General features: G+C 36.9%; 1 long non-coding RNA gene across 2 annotated transcripts; it reads left to right on the forward strand.

Annotated features, from left to right (window-relative positions):
* Positions 1-6,505: 6,505 nt before the first annotated feature.
* Positions 6,506-19,368, forward strand: LOC114896469. 2 transcript variants are annotated; one of them, XR_003793818.1, is made up of 4 exons: positions 6,506-6,634; positions 17,097-17,216; positions 17,844-17,994; positions 18,973-19,368. It is a non-coding gene; the product is annotated as an uncharacterized LOC114896469 (long non-coding RNA). The 2 variants fall into 2 exon arrangements; XR_003793817.1 differs by lacking the exon at positions 6,506-6,634 and having other exon boundaries at positions 16,406-17,216.
* The last annotated feature ends 240 nt before the right edge of the window (positions 19,369-19,608 follow it).

A 19,608-nucleotide genomic window follows, 5' to 3' on the forward strand; every position in this document is an offset into this window, starting at 1 on the left:
AAGGTTAATAAGGTGAGTTTTTGGAAAGCCCCTAAGGAGGGAGTTGTTTGCAAGAGGAAGCAACCATGTGATTATAGGGTTGGAACTTTCAGCACAGATGCATGTCCAACCCGATCCCCACCCCCATTTATCCCCTCCAGGGAGGGGAGAGAGGCTGGAGGTTGAATTAATTACTAATGGCCAATGATTCAATCAGTCATGCCTACCTATTGAAGCCTCCATAAGAAATCCTAACCAAAGGGATTTGAAGAGCTTCCGAGTTGGTGAACATATCCATGTGTTGGTATGGTGGCACACCCAGAGAAGGCATGGTGTGTTTCTGTTTCTCACATCTTGTCCTATGCATCAATTCCATTTGACCATTCTCAAGTTGTATCCTTTTATGATAAAACAGTGATGGTAAGTAAGTATTAAGTGAGTTTACTTAGTGTCTTCCTGGGTTCTCTGGGCCATTCCAACAAATTATGGAAAAACCAAGGAAGGGGTTGTGGAAACCCATGATTTAGCTTATTGGTTAGAATTCCAGGTGACAACTTTTACTTGTGATTGGCATCTAAATTGGGAGCAGTCTTGTGGAACAGAGTCCTTAACCTGTGGGGTCTGCATTAACTTCAGGTAGTGTCAGAATTGAGTTAAATTGTGGAACAGGGCTTCCCTGGTGGTGCAGTGGTTAAGAATCCACCTGCCAATGCAGGGGACATGGGTTTGAGCCCTGGTCCGGGAAGATCCCACATGCCACGGAGCAACTAAGCCTGTGTGCCATAACTACTGAGCCTGTGCTCTAGAGCCCGTGAGCCACAACTACTGAGCCCCCATGCCACAACTAATGAAACCTGCGCACCTAGAGTCCGTGTTCTGCAACAAGAGAAACCACCACAATGAGAAGCCTGAGCACCACAATGAAGAGTAGCCCCGGCTCACCGCAACTAGAGAAAGCCCGTGGGCAGCAATGAAGACCCAATGCAGCCAAAAAAAAAAAAAAATTGTGGGACATCTATTTGGTGTCTGCTGAGAATTGAAGAATTGCTTAGTGTGAAAAACCCATGCTTTTGGTGTCAGAAGCATTGTGAGGAGAATAGAGAAAACAGTATCCTAGAGAAATACATGGCAATTAAGAAAGAATAGTAAACAAAGAAACTATTAAAACTTAGAGTTGAGCATAAAAAAATAGTTGATTGTAAAATAGTTTCACATATAGCATTAAAAAGAGGTTGATTTTCTTTAGAAATCAATAGAACAACATGTGTATTGTTAAAAATTTAAGTGTGACCACAAAAAAATGGTGAATAAATTCTGAATTACAAGAATAAGAAAAATTTGACAAAGAAAATGGAGTCAATCCAACAAAGGTGAGAAAGAAAAAAGAATAAGAAAACCTTGTTGGAAGGAAAACATTAAACAAGATGACAAGAATAAATTTAAACATATGGACTACCACTATTAATGGGAATAAGGTAAATTCCCTATCAAAAGTTAAGGACTTTCAGGGCCTTCCCTGATGGCGCAGTGGTTGAGAGTCCGCCTGACAATGCAGGAGACGCAGGTTCGTGCCCCACTCTGGGAAGATCCCACATGCCGTGGAGCGGCTGGGCCTGTGAGCCATGGCCGCTGAGCCTATGTGTCCGGAGCCTGTGCTCCGCAACGGGAGAGGCCACAACAGTGAGAGGCCCGTGTACTGCAAAAAAAAAAAAAAAAGTTAATGACTTTCAGACTGAAATTTACAAGAAAGATACCAAAACAAAATGACATGACAAAAGTTGGAAATAATAAATTAGAACATTTACATCAGGGAAATACTAACAAAAATAAAGGTAGTGTAACAATGTTAATATCAGACAGAAAATAATTCAAATTCCTAAGCTTAAGTATCTCTCCCTACCTCCCTACTCTCTCTGGGGCAGGGCAGGTGTAGGGACAGTCAGCCAGGCTGCAGCTGCCACACTGCTATTAGACAGCAACTCAGAGAAGCAACCGAAAGACCACATGCCATTGTCTCCTACTCGGGTCGTTCCAGGGTGAAAGTTATGATTCTACAAGAAGAAATAAGAATCAGCAACTTATGCATAAAGAGCGTAGCTTCAAGACACAGCAAAAACCAGATAGAGATACAAAGTATAAATCCATAATTATAATGCATGACAGTATATTTCACACAGAATAAACAGAAATGTTAGTGACACTTCTGGGTATTTATCCAAAGGAAATGAAAATACTAACCTTAGAAGATACATGCACCCCCATGTTCACTGCAGTATTGTTTACAATAGCCAAGACATGGAAGCAACCTAAGTGTCCATTGATGGATGAATGGATAAAGAAAATTATATATATATATATATTATATAATAATTTATTATTATATAATATATATATAATGGAATATTATTCAGCTATAAAAAAGAAGTAAATCCTACCATTTGCAACAGCATGGATGGACCTTGAGAGCATTGTGCTTGGTGAAATAAGTCAGACAGAGAAATGCAAATACTGTATGATCTCATGTACATGTGGAATCTAAAAAAGAGCCGAACTCAGTGATACAGAGAATAGATTGATGGTTATCAGAGGTGGGGTGTGGGGAGTGGAAGAAATGGGTGAAGGGGGTCAAAGGTATAAACTTTCAGTTATAAAATAATTAAGTCATGGAGATGTAATGTACAGCATGGTGACAGTAGAGTTCATAATACTCTACTGTATCTATGAAAACTGCTAAGAGAGTAGATCTTAAAAGTTCTCATCACAAGAAAAAAAATTTATAACTATGTGTGGTTACGGATGTTAACTAGACTTATTGTGGTGACCATTTTGCAATATATACATATATTGAATCATTATGCTGTACACCTAAAACTAATATAATGTTATGTGTTAATTATATATCAATTAAAAAGAAGAGAACCCTTGTCAACTGTTGGTGGGAATGTAAATTGGTGCAACTACTGTGGAAAACTGCGTGGTGATTCCTCAAAAAACTAATAATAGAATTGCCATACGATCCAGAAATCCTACTTCTGGGTATATATCCAAAGGAAATGAAAATAGGATATTGAAGAGATATCCACACTACCAATTCATTGCAGCAGTATTCACAATAGTCAAGCTATGGAAACAATCTAAGTGTCTACTGATGAATGAATGTGTAAAGAAAATGTGGCATATATATTATATAATCATATAATATAATAAATATAATATTGCATTATATGTAATATATATAATGATATATTATTCACCCTTAAAAATAAAGGAAATACTGTCATTTGCAACAACATGGATGAAATTTGGACTTCCCTGGTGGTCCAGTGGTGAAGACCCCATGCTTCCAATGTGGGGGTCGTGGGTTCAATACCTGGTTGGGAAACTAGGATCCTGCATACCATGTGGCACAGCCAAAAAAAAAGGATAACATCTGAGGGCATTATGTTATGTGAAATGAGCCAGACACAGAAAGACAAACATTGTAAGATTTCTCTTACATGTGGAATCTAAAAAATTTGAACTCATGGAACCAGAGAGTAGAATATTGTTAGCCCAGGGCTGGGGTATGGCTATAGCTAATAATACTGTATTGTGTACTTGAAATTTGCTGAGAGTAAAATTTAAGTGTTCTCATCTCCCCTCACCCCCCCAAAAGTTACCTTTTTGAGGTGATGAATGTGTTAATGAGCTTGACGGTGGTGATCCTTTAACAGTCTATATGTGTATCAAATCATCACATTGTACACCTTACATATAGAGAAAATAAATGATTCACAAGGAATATGTAATGTCCAAAGCAGAATTTAGAAACAATAGAAAACCAATGGAAACAATTTTAAAAGTGGTAAAAATGTACCCCTAAAAAGTCAACATGTCTGGACAGGTTTATAGGGAATTTTAAAGACCAAATCTTCAGTAAAAAGGCATACTGTATATTAACAGAAATAGAGCATAGAAAATGGTTGAAAAGATTCCCTATTCTATGAGACTGGAAAACTCCCCAGATGAGGAAGGATAAAAACCAGAAAACAAAAACCCAGCCACTTAAGAACATAGAGGCAAAAGTCCCCAATAATGTGTTAACAAACTAGATCCAGCATTGCATTTAAAATATAATATGTCATAACTTGGAAATAAATAAGATGATATGTGTATGGTATTTACAATAGTTCCTGGTACATAATAAGTGATAACTTAAACTCAGGTATTAGCATCCTAATTATGAATGAATGGTTCTAAATCAGGGGTAATTTTTAGGTAGTTCACCATATTAACCATTATTAGAGAAACAAATCATTTGACTACCTCTATATTTGGCTAAATATTTGATACAATTAAATTATCACTTCTGATTTAAAAAAATAACTCAATAGGTTTGAACAGGAGCAAAATTTTCAGTAAAGGACATTTACCAGAAACATACAATAAGCATTACATTTAATGGTGTTGTATTATTATTAAGCACAGGAATGGGGCAAGAATGTCCACTCTCATCATTATACTGGAAGTGGTTAAAGAACAAATAAAAAAAAATTTTAATGAATTAAAATTAATTAATACTGGAAAGAGAAGACAACATTTGCACACATCTGCATATTGAAGATATCCAAAAAAAGAAATTTAAAAATTTTGACAAATCAACAAAATATAAATAAATGTACAAGAATGAAGTGCTTTCCTATATATCAGCAGTAACTGATTAGAAATGAAAATGAAATTAGAAAATCAGAATTAGAAATGAAATTTGAAAGTAAAAAATATCCCATGCATACAGCAACACAAAACAATTAGGTATAAACCTTATAAGATATATGCAAGATACATAAAAAGAAAATTGCAAATTTATGAAATAAAAATGTATGTCATTAAGGGAGATAGTAATAAACAGACATTATATGTCTAGAAGGAAAATTCAGTATTCAAAAAAGTTATCTCTCTTCCCACCAACTTGTAGAACATAAAATCTCTGCCAGAGTTTTCATGGAAATTCAAGTGGAAGAGAAAATACACAAGAATAACCAAGGGAACATTTGACACACAAGATTAATAAATAATATACTATTAAGCTAATAAATTATTGAAACCTTATGATACATGCACAGGGCTCAATAGATTAATTGAACAGAATGGTAAATTTTATAATAGACTCAGGGATTTGTGGTACTCTTACCTGTATCTGTGGTTAAAGTAGCATCTCAAATCAGTGGGGGAAACATGGACTACTTTTAACAACACTGTTGGAATAATTGACTATGAATTTGGAAAAACAAAATAAGATACCTAATTCATGCCATGACATAAATAAAGTAGCTGTATTTAAGAGCCATTTTAAAAAATTATATAAACATTAGGAAAAATTTAAGAAAATACATAAAAATATTTTGGGGAAGTGCATATAATCTAGATACTTTTTATAAAACATTTGCAGAGAATTTTACCAAAAACTAAGAATAACTTCTAGAAGAAAGAAAAAACATTAATAAATTAAATGACAAATCACAAACTTCTGGAAAGCAACATTCATCAGGTTAGGGATTACTATATATAAATACATGTAGAGCTTCTAAAAATCAATAAGAAAAATGCAAATAATTGAAAAGAAAAATGGGCAAAGGATATTAAAAGGAAGTCCACATATTAAGAACAACATATGAAAAGATGTTCAACTTAAAAGGACATGTAAATTTAAGCCATAGTACTATATTTTGTTTTGTTTCTCTGGTTTGCAAAAACTAAAAAGACTAACAGCATTCACTGATGACAAGAATGTGGAAAACCAAGCATTCTTGTACGCAGTAGGTGACAGGGTAGAGAAGCTTGGTGAAGCTTCCTGGGAGTGAAGTTGCCATTCTGTTTAAATGTAGAATGCATATAAGTTTTGATGAGGAAATTTCGCTTCTAGGACTTTAGCCTTTAAAAAAAAAAGTTTTTATATGCACATAAATCTATATGCACAAGGATGCTTATTCCAGAACTTTTTATAAACAGAAATTTGAAGCAATATAACAACATGCAAACAAAAGAAGAGCGAAGAGCATTTTGCTCACCATCCAAGTCCACTAAGATTAACCCGCTGCAGCCGCTGACCAACAGTGCACTTGGTGCTTCACACAAAGAGATTAAGGAAATAATAGGATGAAGCACTCTGTGCTTCAGAGAGAAGAAATTAGAGACTAACAGGATGGTCTGTGCTTTGGACAGATAGGCCCTTGGATAGTTGTCTGCATTTTAGGAAGAATTTTAATGAAGCCCACTTCTTGCATCTTCCCATACATAGGAAAGCACTATAATAATTAACTTGAGATATCTGTTCTTTATCACTAGCAGTGTTCTTTTATCAAGATGTATGCTTGACTGCATGTAGTCCACAATAATAATTACATATAAACTAGGCTCCCCCTACTACTTTGGAGCAGTTTCTCAGAGCTATCTGAGAGGATGTGTCTTAGGCTATTGTCCTCAGTAAGACCCTGAATAAAGCTTAACTCACAACTCTCATGTTGTGCATTTTTCTTTCAGTCAGCAGTTTTGGTGATCATGAAGAGACCCAGAGCAGATTTCTCTCCTTTGCCTGACCTCTACCAGGATCTGGAGCCTTGGTGCCAGCAAGGGCCGCCTGTGCCAGTCCCTATCCTCAGTGAGTCAAGATGGCTGGGTAAGTCTCTCCTGGTCTCAGATATCCTGTCTTGGTTGACATTCCTGAGTTTTATTGGGCGGTTGTTAAACTCCTTGCTATGAGGCGTAGGTTTTTCTTGGATTTAGGTTCAAGAAGAGGTACTTGGGTTCCCCAATTGAAAGACACTGGGATGACTTTGTTCAGCTGAAAGACACTGAGAAGGTTTAGACTGGGTGATTAAGTGGGGGACTAGCTTGGCATCCTTCCTTGAATTGACTACTTTAACAAGTAGCTTGTCAGAATAAAAGTAAAGATTCCATGTGAGAGCTTTCAGCTCCAAAGGTAAGGGACACAGATCCTCCAGGCCAGGTATGGCTTTCTCAGGCAACTGGGAAATTTACAAGAGTTGTTGAGTCAAGTCCTCATACTGTCCAGCGGTCCCATAGGGAAGTCCACTCATTAATTTAAAAACTCACTCATCTGGGAACACACACATGCATATAAAGATTGGCCATCTAGTGCTCTGAATGCCCTTGGTGGTTTTAGACTGCAGGAGGGAGAAACTGAGACACATAAAAGAGCTGAAATGACTGTAGGGTAACATCTAGAGGAGTTAAGCTCACAAAAAGCACACCAGCCCACCACAGTTTTCAATAGTAATTTTACCCTGACCAAACAACTCTGAAATGGAAAACAAAGCCTTCAGATCAGAAGAAAGGGGCACTCTGACTAACACCACAGCTGTGTTTATGTACCTATGGAGCTTATACTTGCATGTACTTAACTGGGAACTAAAGAAAATCTCATCCTGAAAATGGCCAAGATGGGGCTCTTTTGACGTCCCAAAACTGGTTTTTGTGTACACAAAGAAAACCAGCTTGATAAAACATCTTTTCAAAATTCTGACCCTAAGTGAACAAAAGTCCTTCTAGGAGAGCTTACAATTATCTCCCTGTGCCTTTGAGATATAAATGTTCTACCACATCCTCTCAGAAAACTCTTATCTAGACCATCTCCAATTCCTGAGACTGAGGAAGAAAAAAAGATAAATAGGCTTTTTAAAAAACTCAAGTGAGTAAGCTTAACTTATTCCAACTGTTATTATAAACTAGTGAATCAGGTATACTGAAACATTAATTGCTAAGTAAGTCTTAGTTTACCTACTTTTGTCTTCCTATTAGAGAAAAACTAAAGATGTTTGGGTTTATTGGACACATACCTGGTACTACTTTGAGTAAAGAAATTATGTTGTGAGAAAATGTGTGTTTGCAGAGGTTATGGAATATGTTCGTAAGTCTGGCAATCAGGAAATGCTGGTGTGACAGTTTATGATTGCTTGCATCTTGGTTTTCACTAGAGACTGGGGTTTTTAAGGGTTGAGAATTTGGATTATGTAAATAAAACTACTAAAATTAAAAAGGAAAGTATCTTCGTATGCAAGGAAATTTTTTCAAAGGGTATAAGGAGGTCCCCACGGTACGCCACAGCCACCCCCCGCCTCTGCAGGAGACCTTCCAACTCTAGCAGAGAGACTGATGCTCCTCACAAGAGCAGGAAGCATGGCTACACAGCCTTGATGTCTCCTTTGTGCAATCACTACAGGACGTGGCCCATAATGTGTTGAGAATGAACTACAGGATGGCAGGAGCCAGAGGGAGAAATGAACCTTCCATCTGAGGGCTGAGTCTAAGGTCATCTCCTTGTGTGAACTGTAAAGCTCAGCACTGTGGGGTGTGTAAGAAGCAGCAAAAAAAGAAAGAGGCTGGTCTCTGATTACATTATGGAGCTGCCATATTGACCCTGTGCTGCACATTTCTAGAGTTCTCATTATATGAGATGAACAAAAGAACAAATTTATTTCAGGAAAACTAAGAAGGAAAGAATGGCTGTGAATTTGCTGCCTGCTCAGGAGACACTGTGTGGATGAAAGGCTTTTGGTGCTGCAGCCAGGAGTCAGTGCTGTGCCTCTGAGGTGGGAGAGCCAACTTCAGGACACTGGTCCACAAGAGACCTCCAAGCCATACGTAATATCAAATGGCAAAAATCTCCAGAGATCTCAGTCTCAACACCAAGACCCAGCTTCACTCAACGACCAGCAAGCTACAGTGCTGGACACCCTATGCCAAACAACTAGCAAGACAGGAACACAACCCCACCCATTAGCAGAGAGGCTGCCTAAAATCATAATAAGTCCACAGACACCCCAAAACACACCACCAGACGTGGACCTGCCCACCAGAGAGACAAGATCCAGCCTGATCCACCAGAGCACAGGCACTAGTCCCCTCCACCAGGAAACCTACACAACCCACTGAACCAACTTTAGCCACTGGGGACAGACACCAAAAACAACAGGAACTACAAACCTGCAGCCTGCAAAAAGGAGGCCCCAAACACAGTAAGGTAAGCAAAATGAGAAGACAGAAAAACACACAGCAGATGAAGGAGCAAGATAAAAACCCACCAGACCTAACAAATGAAGAGGAAATAGGCAGTCTAGCTGAAAAAGAATTCAGAATAATGATAGTAAAGATGATCCAAAATCTTGGAAATGGAATGGAGAAAATACAAGAAATGTTTAACAAAGACCTAGAAGAACTAAAGATGAAACAAGCAATGATGAACAACACAATAAATGAGATTAAAAGTACTCTAGAAGAGATCAATAGCAGAATAACTGAGGCAGAAGAACGGATAAGTGACCTGGAAGATAAAATAGTGGAAATAATTACTGCAGAGCAGAATAAAGAAAAAAGAATGAAAAGAACTGAGGACAGTCTCAGAGATCTGTGGGACAACATTAAATGCACCAGCATTCGAATTATAGGGGTTCCAGAAGAAGAAGAGAAAAACAAAGGGACTGAGAAAATATTTGAAGAGATTATAGTTGAAAACTTCCCTAATATGGGAAAGAAAATAGTTAATCAAGTCCAGGAAGCACAGGGAGTCCCATACAGGTTAAATCCAAGGAGAAACATGCCAAGACACATATTAATCAAACTGTCAAAAATTAAATACAAAGAAAATATATTAAAAGCAGCAAGGGAAAAAACAACAAATAACACACAAGGGAATCCCCATAAGGTTAACAGCTGATCTTTCAGCAGAAACTCTGCAAGCCAGAAGGGACTGGCAGGACATATTTAAAGTGATGAAGGAGAAAAACCTGCAACCAAGATTACTCTACCTAGCAAGGATCTCATTCAGACTTGATGGAGAAATTAAAACCTTTACAGACAAGCAAAAGCTGAGAGAGTTCAGCACCACCAAACCAGCTTTACAACAAATGCTAAAGGAACTTCTCTAGGCAAGAAACACAAGAGAAGGAAAAGACCTACAATAACGAACCCTAAACAATTCAGAAAATGGGAATAGGAACATACATATAGATAATTACCTTAAATGTAAATGGACTAAGTGCTCCCACCAAAAGAAACAGATTGGCTGAATGGATACAAAAACAAAACCCATATATATGCTGTCTACAAGAGACCCACTTCAGACCTAGAGACACATAGAGACTGAAAGTAAGGGGATGGAAAATGATCTTCCACACAAATGGAAACCAAAAGAAACTGGAGTAGCAATTCTCATATCAGATAATATAGACTTTAAAATAAAGACTACTAGAAGAGACAAAGAAGGACCCTACATAATGATCAAGGGATCAATCCAAGATGAAGATATAACAATTGTAAATATTTATGCACCCAACATAGGAGCACCTCAATACATAAGGCAAATACTAACAGCCATAAAGGGGGAAATCGACAGTAACACATTCATAGTAGGGGACTTTAACACCCCAATTTCACCAATGGACAGATCATCCAAAATGAAAATAAATAAGGAAACACAAGCTTTAAATGATACATTAAACAAGATGGACTTAATTGATATTTGTAGCACATTACATCCCAAAACAACAGAATACACATTTTTCTCAAGTGCTCATGGAACATTCTCCAGGATAGATCATATCTTGGGTCACAAATGAAGCTTTGGTAAATTAAAGAAAATTGAAATTGTATCAAGTGTATTTTCTGACCACAATGCTATGAGACTAGATATCAATTACAGGAAAATATCTGTAAAAAATACAAACACATGGAGGGTAAACAATACACTACTTAATAACGAAGTGATCCCTGAAGAAATCAAAGAGGAAATAAAAAAACACCTAGAAACAAATGACAATGGAGACACGATGACCCAAAACCTATGGGATGCAGCTAAAGCAGTTCTAAAAGGGAAGTTTATAGCAATACAATCCTACCTTAAGTACAGGAAATATCTCGAATAAACAACCTAACCTTGCACCTAAAGCAATTAGAGAAAGAAGAACAAAAAAAAAACCCCAAAGTTAGCAGAAGGAAAGAAATCATAAAGATCAGGTCAGAAATAAATGAAAAAGAAATGAAGGAAATGATAGCAAAGATCAATAAAACTAAAAGCTGGTTCTTTGAGAAGATAAACAAAATTGATAAATCATTAGCTAGACTCATAAGAGAAGAAGGGAGAAGATTCAAATCAATAGAATTAGAAATGAAAAAGGAGAAGTAACAATGGGCACTGCAGAAATACAAAAGATCATGAGAGATTACTACAAGCAACTCTATACCAATAAAATGGACAACCTGGAAGAAATGGACAAATTCTTAGAAATGCACAACCTGCCAAGACTGAATCAGGAAGAAATAGAAAATATGAACAGACCAATCAAAAGCACTGAAATTGAAACTGTGATTTAAAGTCTTCCAACAAACAAAAGCCCAGGACTGGATGGCTTCACAAGCGAATTCTATCAAATATTTAAAGAAGAGCTAACACCTATCCTTCTCAAACTCTTCCAAAATATAGCAGAGGGAGGAACACTCCCAAACTCATTCTACAAGGCCACCATCACCCTGATACCAAAACCAGACAAGGATGTCACAGAGGAAACTACGGGCCAATATCACTGATGAACATAGATGCAAAAATGCTCAACAAAATACTAGCAAACAGAACCCAAGAGCACATTAAAAGGATCATACACCATGATCAAGTGGGGTTCATTCCAGGAATGCAAGGATTCTTCAATGTACGCAAATCAATCAATGTGATACACCATATTAACAAATTGAAGGAGAAAAACCATATGGTCATTTCAATAGATGCAGAGAAAGCTTTCGACAAAATTCAACACCGATTTATGATAAAAGCCCTGCAGAAAGTAGACAAAGAGGGAACTTTCCTCAACATAATAAAGGCCATATATGCCAAACCCACAGCCAACATCGTCCTCAATGGTGAAAAACTGAAAGCATTTCCACTAAGATCAGGAAGAAGACAAGGTTGCCCACTCTCATCACTCTTATTCAACATAGTTTTGGACGTTTTAGCCACAGCAATCAGAGAAGAGAGGGAAATGAAAGGAATCCAAATCGGAAAAGAAGAAGTAAAGCTGTCACTGTTTGCAGATGACATGATACTATACGTAGAGAATCCTAAAGATTCTACCAGAAAACTACTGGAGCTTATCAATGAATTTGGTAAAGTAGCAGGATACAAAATTAATGCACAGAAATCTCTGGCATTCCTATACACTAATGATGAAAAATCTGAAAGTGAAATCAAGAAAACACTCCCATTTACCATTGCAACAAAAAGAATAAAATATCTAGGAATAAACCTACCTAAGGAGAAAAAAGACCTGTATGCAGAAAATTATAAGACACTGATGAAAGAAATTAAAGATGATACAAATAGATGGAGAGATATACCATGTTCTTGGATTGGAAGAATCGACATTGTGAAAATTGCTCTACTACCCAAAGCAATCTACAGATTCAACACAATCCCTATCAAACTACCACTGGCATTTTTCACAGAACTAGAACAAAAAATTTCAGAATTTGTATGGAAACACAAAAGACCCCGAATAGCCAAAGCAATCTTGAGAACGAAATACGGAGCTGGAGGAATCAGGCTCCCTCACTTCAGACTATACTACAAAGCTACAGTGATCAAGACACTATGGTACTGGCACAAAAACAGAAATATAGATCAGTGGAACAGGATAGAAAGCCCAGAGATAAATCCATGCACATATGGTCACCTTATCTTTGATAAAGGGGGCAGGAATGTACAGTGGAGAAAGGACAGCCTCTTCAATAAGTGGTGCTGGGAAAACTGGACAGGTACATGTAAAAGTATGAGATTAGATCACTCCCTAACACCATACACAAACATAAGCTCAAAATGGATTAAAGACCTAAAGGTAAGGCCAGAAACTATCAAACTCTTAGAGGAAAACATAGGCAGAACACTCTGTGGCATAAACCACAGCAAGATCCTCTTTGACCCACCTCCTAGAGAAATGGAAATAAAAACAAAAATAAAGAAATGAGACCTAATGAAACTTCAAAGCTTTTGCACAGCAAAGGAAACCATAAACAAGACCAAGAGACAACCCTCAGAATGGGAGAAAATATTTGCAAATGAAGCAACTGACAAAGGATTAATCTCCAAAATTTACAAGCAGCTCATGCAGCTCAATAGCAAAAAACCAAAAAACCCAATCCAGAAATGGGCAGAAAACCTAAATAGACATTTCTCCAAAGAAGATATACAGATTGCCAACAAACACATGAAAGAATGCTCAACATCATTAATCATTAGAGAAATGCAAATCAAAACTACAATGAGATATCATCTCACACCAGTCAGAATGGCCACCACCAAAAAATCTAGAAACAATAAATGCTGGAGGGTGTGTGGAGAAAAGGGAACACTCTTGCACTGCTGGTGGGAATGTGAATTGGTACAGCCACTATGGGGAACAGTATGGAGGTTCCTTAAGAAACTACAAATAGAGCTACCATATGACCCAGCAATCCCACTACTGGGCAAATACCCTGAGAAAACCATAATTCAAAAAGAGTCATGCACCAAAATGTTCATTGCAGCTCTATTTACAATAGCCAGGAGATGGAAACAACCTAAGTGTCCATCATCGGATGAATGGATAAAGAAGATGTGGCACATATATACAGTGGAATATTACCCAGCCATAAAAGGAAACAAAGTTGAGCTATTTGTAGTGAGGTGGATGGACCTAGAGTCTGTCATACAGAGTGAAGTAAGTCAGAAAGAGAAAGACAAATACCATATGCTAACACATATATATGGAATTTAAGAAAAAAAAATGTCATGAAGAACCTAGGGGTAAGACAGGAATAAAGACACAGACCTACTAGAGAATGGACTTGAGGATATGTGGAGGGGGAAGTGTAAGCTGTGACAAAGTGAGTGAGTGGCATGGACATATATACACTACCAAATGTAAAATAGATAGCTAGTGGGAATTAGCCGCATAGCACAGGGAGATCAGCTTGGTGCTTTGTGACTGCCTGGAGGGGTGGGATAGGGAGGGTGGGAGGGAGGGAGATGCAAGAGGGAATAGATATGGGAACATATGTTTATGTATAACTGATTCACTTTGTTATAAAGCAGAAACTAACACACATTGTAAAGCAATTATACTCCAATAAAGACGTAAAAAAAAATAAAAAATAAAGACTTTAGGCACACACACAAACACACAAGTCCTTTCTTTTGAGCAGTAACAAATAAAAATTATGTAGTCAATGTGTTTTTAAATTGTTTAAATATGTACTTACATGCTAAACTGAGGGATTATTGGAGCTGTCTGTATAGGAAGTGGAGTTTTACATTGTCCAAATATCTGTTCATCACAATAAAATGACTTTAAATGAGAAAAAAATAAGGGAATACATATGTGTATTTGCACAAAGCATTTCTGGAAAGAAAGAAGAAAAACTTGATACCAGTTACCTATAGCATGGAGCTGCTAACATATCACTGTGTGCTCTTTTGTGCTCTTCATATTCTTTAGCATGTGTCTGTTTTCCTCTTGTTTAAATAAATGGCCAAAAGAAAATAAAAAGGGTATAACGAATAGAAATGCATTTTGTTAAGGGAAAGGAAAATAATTTTTTCCTAAAGAGAGGTTAAGAGAGAAAGAGAAAGAAAAATGGAAAGCATAGGACAAAATCTGAAATTAAAAAAGGAAGTTGTAGAAGGTTTGTGGAAAAGAAACACCGGCAAAGAGTATAATGGCTGGTCAGGTCAAGTTAAAATGGACTTAATTGATTGAAACAATTCTAATATTATAAGTAAGCTAGTGCAAAACTAGAATTTTATTTTCTCTCTGTTAAGAGGACAAAGTTCTCTTGGAATATTGATCTGTTTTTGATAATAGATTGTAAAATTTTCTTTACCTTTTAAGTGATCTGTTGTAACTTTTCGTGTTTGCCTTTAAAATCTTATTGTCACTTTGGTTAAGTGAATAACTAAGTATTGTTTCTCAGAGACGTATGATCCTATTTGACCAAGTATTTTAAAACCTTTATCTTGGATAAACTTCCTCAAATAAAATTTTAAATGAATTTTTTTGACCTCTAACTAACTTTGAGATGTTTCAGAGGGCCCCTGAAATATCTCGGAGAGATATTAAACTAATGAGGCTTATTGGTATATTAAATTACATGAGAAACATTTTAAAATAAATGATGATAAACCTTCTTAGGTTATATTGTATGGTTAAATGTTATTAATATAAATATTCTAGAAATTTTATGAAATCCCTAAAATTCAAATATGTCCTAATATAATATTATCATTCATAATCCTAATTATTATCTTGAAATATATGTCACAGAAATAATCAACTTTCTTTGTCAATTATATTTTAACCAGGTTGCTAACCATGCCATTTAAAGTCTTTTGTCATTTATAGATGATTATTATTTTATCCTTATACTTTTGCAAAAATGCTTCATCAAGAAGATTTATATATTTTTACATTTATTTATTTTATTTTTATTTATTAATTTTTTTTGCGGTACATGGGCCTCTCACTGCCGTGGCCTCTCCCGTTGCGGAGCACAGGCTCCGGACGCGCAGGCTCAGCGGCCATGGCTCACGGGCCCAGCCGCTCCGCGGCATGTGGGATCTTCCCGGACCGGGGCACGAACCCGTGTCCCCTGCATCGGCAGGCGGACTCCCAACCACTGCGCCACCAGGGAAGCCCTAAATTTATTTTTTTTAATTAATTAATTAATTTATTTATTTGCTTACTTGGCCACACCACATGGCTTCCAGGATCTTAGTTCCCTGACCAGGGATCTTACCCGGGCCATGGCAGTGAAAGCCCTGTGTCCTAACCACTGGACCACCAGGGAAATTCCCAAGAAGATTTATAGGAATGACTTTTGTTTTAAACAACCACAGGTTTCTGATAACTTTCAGATCATACTACTGAACTGGGTAAGAAATTAAAGAATGCTATTGAACAAACAGATGGCTTCATAAAACTTAACAGAAGATCAAAATAAACAAAAATTAATTACATAGGACTGAATAAATTGATGAATATGGTTATAAATTTTATGACTTTTGTCTAAAATATTACTCAGTTAAAAAAAAAAGTTGCTTTCCAGATAAAAGGAAACTTTTCTCCTTACGCTAATTATGACTTACAACAATTTGGTAAATTAAATTATACTTTTGTAAGCAGAATTGAAACATTTATCTTTTCTCTGTACCTGATCCTGCAGAATTAGAAAGTCTTAGTGAGTATTCTTATTTTCATGGCAATATAGTTATTTGCGTATGTTCAATAAGAATCTGTTCTCCTCGTGTGGACACCAAGGGGGGAAAGCAGCGGGGGGTGGGAGTGGTGGTGTGATGAATTGGGCGATTGGGATTGACATGTATACTCTGATGTGTATAAAATTGATGACTAATAAGGACCTGTTGTATAAAAAAATAAATAAAATAAAATTCAAAAATTCAATTAAAAAACCCAAAAAACTAAGGTACAGGTTTTAGTATCACAGTCTAGAAAGGAACTTCAGTAATCATCTAGTTCTATGATCATAACGATCATAACAATCTTGAATAGCAGTCAATATTATTCTTGACAATCTCTAGGCATTTATATATTATATATGTTCCTTCAGCCAGTTCTTGAGTTTTATCACCTAGTTGGTCAAAGGAGTTCTTTCTTATGTTGAAATGAAATGCCTTCTACTGGCAGAGACTATGTTGTAATTCATCTTTGTGCTTCTGCAATCTCCTATTGTGTTAGGCAACAAGGCAGTGGCCTGTATTGTGTTTTTATTGATTGAAACAATGCCTAAATAAATGCTTTAATTAAAATAAATAAATAAATAAATAAAGGGAGTCTCTTGTAGGCAAAAAAAAGAAAAAAAAGAATCTGTTCTCCTATAAAGATGTTAAAAAAAAAAGAATCTGTTCTCCTTATAACTGGACATAGTTGGAAACATTGGCTATATTATCATGACTTTGACTGGAATGCCATATTTGAGAACATACATAGAATCAGATATGACCAGAAAGCTTTAATGAACTAAGATAGACTTTATGGAGCCAAAAAAGCCTTTAGAAAAACAACCTGGTACCTTACTTACAGGGTTCCCAGCAACCTTACCAGATGAATAAGAAAGGTCACTTCCTGACAGGTGCAGGGATCTCAAGATATTCTGCGGAGCTTGAGAAGACAGGACTTCACTCAAATCTATAAGTATTACAGGTGAGTCTGATGACAAGTCCTTAGCATAAATTTCCTGGCCTTGAGAGGCCTTTTAATGTTCAACCTGAGATTCCTTATGGAACGTTCCAGCAAAGCAAATTTAAAACAGCTTATATGACCAATTGCTTTTCTTGATATACTTATGTAAATAATCAGGCCAAGTTTATTGAAACCAGACTTATTTTGCAACCAAGTTAGCCTTAGTTTGGCTATATTTGGTGAAAATGAAGATCATTTTAGATAGAAAAATTACATTTCAGTAATACACCTTTGTGGATATTAAGTTTTAGTGCTATTAATTCTCTTTAAGTTTTCATATGTATACCTCCTAAGACTCACTTCCTAGATGGCTCCTTGTTGCTATGTTACATTACTGCAAAATTTAATTGAATTATTGAAAGGACATTTTAGGCTTGTTTCTGAAGTTCATCACTATAATCTTTGTTTGAATGAAGATCAGATGCCCCAAGAGCTAGAACCAGGAAAATATATACTGAAAAAGTTATCTTAGACACTAGACACTCTCCAGCCTAGGTAGAAAGGCCTTTATCAGGTACTTTTAACTAGCTCATACACAACAAAACTAAAGGGAATTGACTCTTGGATTCATATTTCCTACTTAAAAAGGGCCTTGCACTGGACTGGTCTACAGAGAGGATTGTTAACCTCAAACTCACCTTAAAGCAATGCTCAAACAGAGAAGAAGGATCTCCACAGCAGGACAAGAAAAAGGTGACATCAGAAGTAGACAGTTATCCCAAGATGCTGGACCAGACCAGTATGTTTAATTATAGTGTTTTCTTGACTTCTTGGACTTTTACATATGAATTATGACCTTATTAATGCTATTAGCTATATTACTTGTATTCTGCTTATTTTCTTATATTACCCAATATGCAACTGAGTCTCTGCCAGACATAATGATGGCTAAGTGACTTGAAATGATTAACCAGCTATATAATTCCATATAAGATTAAGATGGACTGTAATAGTATAAACTCTAGATATGGAAATAAACAACAAGGGTGAATTTTTCCTGGATCATAACAGACTAGTAAGACAGGTGGTCCAGAGACCTTTATAGCTACCGTTAGACTGGCTCAGTTTGGTCATAACACATTGAGTGGTCTATCCACGAAATCCTTGCTTGACCTAAAAGTGAACCTTCCTAGTGCAGTGGGACAAATTGGTCATGAAATGCCTCCCAAACTTTGGATGAATTTATGACCAAAAGGGGGGAATTGCAAACAAAAGAACAGCAGTGAGCATTTCTCTCTCCATCCAAGTCGACAAAGATTAACCCACTGCAGTTGCTGACCCACAGTGCTTTTCATATTTCAGACAAAGATTAAGGTGATAACAGGATGGGATGAAGCACCCTGTGCTTCAGACAGAGGAAATTAAAGACAATAACAGGATGCTTTGTGCTTTGTACAAACAGGCCTTTGAATAGTTGGATGCGTTTCAGGAAGAATTTTAATGAGCCCCATTTCTTGCATCTTCCCATACACAGAAAAGTACTATAATCATCAACATGAGAGGTCTGTTTTTTGAGACTAACAGTAATCTTTTACCAAGATGTTTACTGACTGCGTGTATTCCATAAGAAAAATCACATATAAACTAGCCTCCCCAGGACCTCTCTGGAACAGTATCTCAGAGCTATCTTAGAGGCTGTCTCCTAGGCTACCATCCTCAGTAGTCTTACTGAATAAAACTTAACTCACAACTCGCATGTTGTGCGTTTTTCTTTCAGTCAACCAACATCTACTCTGGAGTATGATGCAGTCGTTAAATAGAATGATGTAGACCTACATGGACCGACAAGAAAAGAAATACTGTTAAAGAAGAAAAAGAAAACCATGTGTAAATGGTTCTGTTGTTTAAAAAATTTTAAATGATATATAAAATGATAAATGCTTATACAAATATGTTTGCATTTGCATAGAAAAGGGTCTGGAAATTGCATCCTGCCTGGGTGACAGTGATGAGTCCAGAGGCTGGGGAAGGAGGGGTTCCTGATTGGTGTGTTGTTTGAAGCCCTCAGGCTGCTGTGAGGCTTGACTGAGTGAACCCCGGTGAAGCACCAATCACAGAGCCCATTCGTTTTGCAAAAGACAGGTTCTTTTTGAAGCTGAGGGTGAAGCTCAAAGTGCTGCACATTATTAAGCCACACTCTTCAATTCATTGACCTTGAGTGCTAACACATCATCTTGAAGGGCTTACTGTAAATCACTTCTACCCAGCGGCGAGAGCCCCGGGTCTGGGAATGGAGGGTGTGGGACACAGAGGACTGAGTCCCCCTTGGTGTAGCTCTGAGCTCTGGTATGACAAAGTTGATTTATGCCTACATTGGAACCTCACTTTCACTGGGAAAACCCCCAGAGGGTGG

The sequence above is a fragment of the Monodon monoceros genome, unplaced genomic scaffold (genome assembly GCF_005190385.1).
Source record: "Monodon monoceros isolate NGI ecotype Baffin Bay Population unplaced genomic scaffold, NGI_Narwhal_1 Super_Scaffold_16, whole genome shotgun sequence".
Taxonomy (NCBI): domain Eukaryota; kingdom Metazoa; phylum Chordata; class Mammalia; order Artiodactyla; family Monodontidae; genus Monodon; species Monodon monoceros.